At 43.1% G+C, this 6,876-nt stretch overlaps 1 long non-coding RNA gene across 1 annotated transcript in view; it reads left to right on the top strand.

The window, feature by feature from the left end:
• Positions 1–240: 240 nt before the first annotated feature.
• The window catches only part of LOC137628330 (uncharacterized), a 32,133-nt gene continuing 25,497 nt past the window's right edge, over positions 241–6,876 (top strand). Inside the window, exon 1 of the long non-coding RNA XR_011041330.1 lies at positions 241–371. This is a non-coding gene — a long non-coding RNA (uncharacterized lncRNA). The remainder of the gene's footprint in view (positions 372–6,876) is intronic.

Genomic DNA, 6,876 nt, shown 5'->3' with positions numbered 1-6,876 from the left:
ATACAAATGCTAGCGAATAACTGAAAAGATACAGAGCAAAATATTAACTGGAAAGAAATCATTTTCACACACCAAGGCCCGCCTGAACAGACTCTTAGTGTCTGATGGAGGGCGAGAAATAAACCCCTAAAAGTAAAAGTAAAGTTAGTATTTGTGGAACTGGGGATTTTTGGGTTATTTTGGGGATTTTTATCATGAGGTTTGGGGATTTTTAGACTACAACCTGGCAATCTTTTCTCTGCGCACCTGCGCAGCGCAAATAGTAGATTCTGTTCGTGTTATTAGAAAGCCTCGAGAAATCAGCGTATATTTCACTTGGAAATTCCATCTAATTTTGGACCGTCATCATTAATGCTGAAGTATATAATAAGGTAATTATGGGTTACAATTTCTCCCTTGAAGGAGGAATATTTTACTATTAAATTTCTCCCTTAAAATAGCTTAAAACACCGAGTGTGATGACAATGGAGGATCCTTGTGGGAAACCTGGATTTTTACTGTAGTTGTTGAAAAGGCCATTTAAACTATACAAACGTTTCATTATTAATGAATGCTACTAGCAAACCATGTCTTTTAGTTGATATACAAAACATAGAAGCTCGAAAGATTGAAGCCATTAGTAATGGGCTATGCTATCCATATCTAAAGTTCCCTACCTAACCTAATGTACACCCCATAACAAATTGTATGTGTCTGATAGTGCAGCTTTGTAGTTATTTACTTAATGTTTTCATTTAATGGCTTATTTCCAGAGATTTTTGTGCATAAACCGAGCCCTATTGTGTCATGTTGTATATGCCCAGTCTGATATATAGGCCTCAAACTAGCGGATTCGGTAAAATTATAGAACAGTGCAATTAACGGTTTGTAGAAAATAGGACTTCTATAATATATTTAGGGGTGTTTTGAACGTTTCTTTATAAATAATTTTTGAGGACATCTGTAGTTTTAGAGTTATGGTGAATCGACTACCATAAATGAAATGCTATTTTTTGTGCTAGGTATTATGTTCGATCGAAATGCCCTAAAATATACCGTTTTCCAGTCTAGTTGTATTACACTTGAAATTGTAATAAAGTTACCATGATAAAAATTGAGTAATAGTAATAAAACTCGGTCAAAACAGTGTAGCTTTTGTTTGCCAGGACTTGATGCATAGAAAAATGTGATTTTCTATCCCATTTTTTATGGAGTAGTTCGTAGTGGTATTTATCATATAAAAAATGTCTCTTTAATTGAGCTAATGATTTATTGGATTTTACTCAGTTCTAGCTCATTTTGCTTGTGATTAGACATTATCGCATTGCGACGAGGTAGCGAATAGACTGGGGGCCTCTGCGATATCTCTCTTGCGAGTTTGTAGGACTCGTCTTTTCTTCAGCCATGACTCGTTCAACCATCGTGACTTTCCAACCTGCATGATTCGTTTAGCTCCTACAGCGAATCCCAAGGCTGGATCGTGCAGGACCTCTCCCCAAACTCCCTACGGAGTACAGTACCGACTAGTGACTCTTAGGCAATTCCGGCTTGTGAACAGGTAATCCAATTTGACAAAGACCTCTCTCCTGCAAGAGCTTACACAAACAAGTGTCATTTGCGAACCCCACTGTTTTGCTAAGTTAACTCCAGGGCAGAATAATCTGCAAGTTCAGCGCGAAAGTATACGTCATCATCGCACCAATCCACCTGGTGAGGTGCAAGAGCGAGTTTGTCAACAGTCTACATAAACCCGAGCATTCGCACACACCTAAACTCTGGCTTTACGTCATCAATGCAGGAAGGTTATTATATCGCAAGGTCATGGGAGAGAGAATGTCACCTCGCGACCTCCTGTTCCCCAAGATAGAGAACGCGTTCAGTCAATGGGGTTTCCAAGCTTTTGCAGTCTACTGTTTTGTGTGGTAAATGCTCCTGGAGGCTAGAGTTCAGTATTTGACTCCTCTACTGAGCAAGTTTTTTCAATAAAACTCATTCAGTACAGAGAGGGTAAACACGGTCAGTCAATAGTCAGACCCGAGGATTTCTTGACAACTCTGGAATGGGAGGCTTCCCCCCAGATTTCCGTTCATCCGTTTTCAAGGAGGGGTTTAAGAATCAATTTTTGTAATCACCAATACCAATTTAAGGTTGGTCTTTCGACCTGGTTGCACCTTCATTTTTCATGGGGAGGTTCTCACTAGTGTCAATCGGGACTCTTAGGAACTGCATTCGTGTTAAGACACTTGGACTACTGGCTAATCCTCGCAGACTCGGGGACAGCCCTTCTCCAACACTGAGTCAAGCTTCTCGAGTTTTGCCGTGATCTGGTGGTTGTGGTAAAATCTCGAGAAGTCACTCCTGTGACCAACACAAAACTAGTATACTTAAGAATGGTCCTGGACAGATTAGAGAGACTGAGGGAGGAGTTAAGAACCTCCTTTCTACTAGACTCACTACCAGCACATAAATTACCTGTTCTCCTTGGAGTGGTGGATGACCAATGGGTGAGCATCAGATTCCAACCACCTCAAAGAGTTGGATCTTCCCTCTCACACCCGGAATAGATACTCTTCACAGTCGTATGAAAAGAATGGGGGTGGAGGCGACCCACTTTTGGCACCTCATAACCTCAGGACTCCTGGTTCGAATCCTAACAACATTTCTACATAAACCTCCAGGAAAACTGCCGCTCCAACAGTTCATATCACTTCAGCAGTTCTAACAGCTCCTTTCAGGACACTTATTGGTGTTGGTGAGTGAACAGCACCTATGCCAACTAGTGGGGGAACATGGAGGTGGACGAAGACAACTTGTTGTCCTTTCAGCCATGTTCATCCCGGACTAGGGAGATATTCTTGCTGACAGTGTGAGTACTGAAAAGTGACTCTGATACTAGGCTCCAAGTGATTTTTGGATCTTCAAGTACCCAACAGAGTTACGACTTTGTGGGTTTCACTGACAGTAGACCAGTCCGCCACATCTCTGCGACAAGTTTCTGAGGTACTGTTTGTCAAGTGCGTTCCAACAACAAGGGTACAGCATAGATGTAAACGCTTTCCCCCCCCCATCCCACCTCTTGTTACCCTAGTAAGTAATTACACTACAAGGAAGAACATCCAAGCTAGTCAATAACCCTCTTAGATCCAAGGTGGCACCAGTCAGAATTGTTTCCGAACCTGTACTTGCTCGCCGAGGTGCGGATCCACGTCATGATCTTTACAAACAGCTACACGGGGAGTTTTCCTTAAGCCATAAAATTCCCTATGACTTAATACCAGAAGGTTATCCCGAATCTCGTCTTAAGGAGAGGCTTTGCAAAACTCATTGCGAAAATGATGTCCGGTTACCCCCGTAGATCATCAACCGACATCTACCAGGCAAGGCAGGCAGTCTTCTGTGGTGGTGGTAGTGGAGAGGTATCGCCACTCTCGACGCCACTACTCCATGATAGCAGAATTACTTTGACACATAGGGGATGAGATTCTTTTTGGTCTTGACGGTCAAAGGCTACCACTCATCCTTGAGCCTCTCCTTTCACGTAGATTTTTTTTTTTTTCGTATGTTGGAATTATTTATCCTTAGTCTTCACTTGACGATTTAAACGACTTCCCTCTTTCCCTGGCCTCGGCTAGGAGAATTAACAAACGGCACGCCCTTTCTTACAATGCTGACGTCTCCCATTTTAATGGTTGGGGACAGGTAATATTCGACTTCGTCCCCGAGTGTGTCGCAAGACCCAAAATCAGACTGCAACGGATCCCAAATTCGAGCCTTGCCGGGTTGGGAGTCTTCAGGATATAACCGATGATTCAGATCAATTGCTGCTATGTCCAGGGAGGGTGAAGAGGTGTTAACTCTGATCTTCAGGAGCTCACCACTAAGGGGAAAGAAAGTTTGTCAGCACGGTCTCGGCGTAGATTTGCAAGATTATAGAACACCTCTCGAATACTGACTCTCCTCCGCGATTGTGGAAAACAAGAGCTCATGATGTTAGGGGTGTAAACACTGCCCAAGCCATTAAAGAAAACTACTCGGCGGTGCAGGTTCTTCCAGTGAGGGTAGTGAAGCATAAGGGGTAGTGGGGGGTTGCCAGCTACTAATCTCCCTCACACACCAGTGTAATCTTGCCACTTTTGATTTTGTCTTTAAGGAGAGCGGACGTGTCCGCTATCTGATCCTCCTGAAGACTCACCATTTGCCGTTATTCCTTTCTCTATTTCAAGCGCGCGTGTGTGAATTTTCTGCTCCCCTTTTCGGACTTTTAATTGGCCTGAAGGTCGCACTTGCGCGATCTTCATGTCCACGTTGAAGACCGACCTGCATTCCTTATGTCCTAACTGCACGGGGGTGTCGCTGCGACCAGGACGACCCCTGCGATAGTGTAGGGAGTGGTCTGTCTCCCAGTGGGAGAGGTTTAGGCAGAGGGATAATGAGTCTGAGGGATTCTTCTCCTCTGGGGTCTACCTCAAGGGCATGGAAACGTTCTCAGACTTCTTCCTTGCCCCCCCCCCCCCTGATCTCTAACATAAGCATCTGCTTGCTCGATCCCTTCCAAGGGACGGTCAAATAGAAGCGTAGACAAACTAACTCCGGGGTGCCGCGGACACTGCTACCTCCCATACCAAGGCAACATCACCCTCGTACTTGGGAGAGTACTTTTCCTTATCTGACCTCTTACAGGTGTGACTGTCACAGAGTATCGCAGGACCTACTCCTGTTCTAGTCGACCTTCTTCAGCTTATGGGCACCGAGGTATCCTTTTCCGGCATCCTCCTTAATTGAAGTTCCTCCTGCTGCTGCAATGATTGACGCTCTTGCTGTCTGTGAGGCCCATCTCTCGCCTTCTGCCCACGTTAGCCCTGTGCGCCGTCCAGTTCAGCGATACTGCTTGCCTACCCATTGCTGACTTTCCGCTGACAAGGAGTCCGTTCACCATCCTAGGATCTCTTCGACCTTCAGGGACCACGGTCCCTTATGTGCTGTCGGACGTTCACCTACACCCTCCATCAGTTTTCAGTGCTCGTCTAGAGATCAACGATCTGCTCCCTCATCTCCTTCTCGTGATCAACACTCCTCGTGATCGTCACTCACCAATACTGTACTCTCTCGAAGTTGACAGAAAATGGCCGTGTTAGGTGTCAATTAAAACAGGAGATTGCAATGGTGCACTTGATTAAATGATTCTGATCTGTTAATCAGTCATATATTAACTATTGGAATGGATTTTCAAAGTTAACAGAAATCTGTCATATTTGGTGTCAAATGAATGGGTCAGAGACAGAACATGACAGTGAAGTAGACAATTATTCTCGTCATAATTGGTTAGTAATTAACGATTAATTGATGGATTGTCAATATTGATGTAAAGGTATCGTGTTTAGTGTCAAATGGAAGTTGAGGGATAGAACAGGAATATACCTGAGAATGTTAATCATGATCAATGCAGCTTTCAGCCTGTATTAGTTCATTCGAATTTAAGTAATAGATTGCAGAGATTAGTTATTGATTGACACTATAGTTAGTATAGGATTGTAATATCTGATGTTCCTCAGGGTAGTGTTCTTTCCCATTACTTCTCGTAACAGCCTATATACTTTACTGTACTTTAAGGGCTGCTTTTCTGGTCCTATACAGCAGGGGAACTCTACTCTATACAGACCTTCCACAGTCATTTTATCATGTTCGTTCGAAAGCATTCAACATTTCACACCGCATATTGCTCGTTTATTGTCAAATCCACACCATCTAAGTAATTAGAGAACAAGTCTTCAGTTTCCGCTTGAAAGCCTTATCATCTTCAGTCTTTTGGATGTCTAGTGGAAATTTATTGCATGAATGTTATGGTTTGGTCTTGAAAACAAGTTTTTTTTTGCATATGCAGATGAGGTTATTCTCTCTCACAAATTCCATCTCTAGTATGTAGACCTGTGGTTAATTAGTTCTTGTCGTTTATTTCCTTATTTCCTTTCCTCACTGAGCTATTTTCCTGTTGGAGGCCTTGGGCTTATAGCATCCTGCTTTTCCAATTAGTGTTGTTGCTTAGTAAGTAGTAATAATAATAATATTCCTGATCAAGATATTAAAATCTGGCATCATCATTCAGTTCTTTAGTTCTAGCCTCCTGGCTAGTACAGTGGTAACGCGTTCGCCTAGCTTTTGCATGGCAGCAGATCGATCCCCGCCCAGGCCCGTGAGTTTAAGCTGTTTACTAGGGAGGCCACTGCTGTGGTTGGACAATACAGTGGGGGGATGGGCTTGCCCGGCTGGCGTTTTGGTGAGCATCTATTCTGATGAAGCTGGAACTGAAACCAGACAACTTTAACTTTTAACTTTATGCTTATTTCACATTGCCATTCTCATCCTTTCTTATTAATCTCATCATCTTGCCCTGCATTTTCACACACACACACACACACACACACTTACACACACACACACACACTTACACACACACACACTTACACACACACACACACACACACACACACACAATAAACTCAAAAGAATATTGCATTTTATATGAAAGAACATAACTCCCTTTGGAAACTTATTCATCTCTTCACTCTCACACTGTCTGTTTCAAAACCTTGTTCTTTGTACGTGTTGAAAGTGGGGGAGGGGGTTGCCTAGGAAAGGAGAAGCAATCATGATATATTAAGCAAAGGCTCGTGTCTGTCCCCATCAGAAAAAAAAGAATGGTTTTCCTCAACAGTGAAGATTTTTTTCCTCCTGATATTTTTGGATAAGAATAATTCAGCGTTTTCCACTGGCTCCCATGGCGTGGAAGTCTGGCTTGAACTTCCATTTAAATGCTGATGTGTGGAAATTTTCGTTTGTATGTTGCCGTTACATATGAGTAAATTATTCATTCGGGGTTTGCCTGTTGGTTTAGGCTGG

Source organism: Palaemon carinicauda, chromosome 36 (genome assembly GCF_036898095.1).
Source record: "Palaemon carinicauda isolate YSFRI2023 chromosome 36, ASM3689809v2, whole genome shotgun sequence".
Classification (NCBI taxonomy): domain Eukaryota; kingdom Metazoa; phylum Arthropoda; class Malacostraca; order Decapoda; family Palaemonidae; genus Palaemon; species Palaemon carinicauda.
Note: the sequence above shows the minus strand (reverse complement) of the source record. Positions and strands in the feature narration are given on the sequence as shown.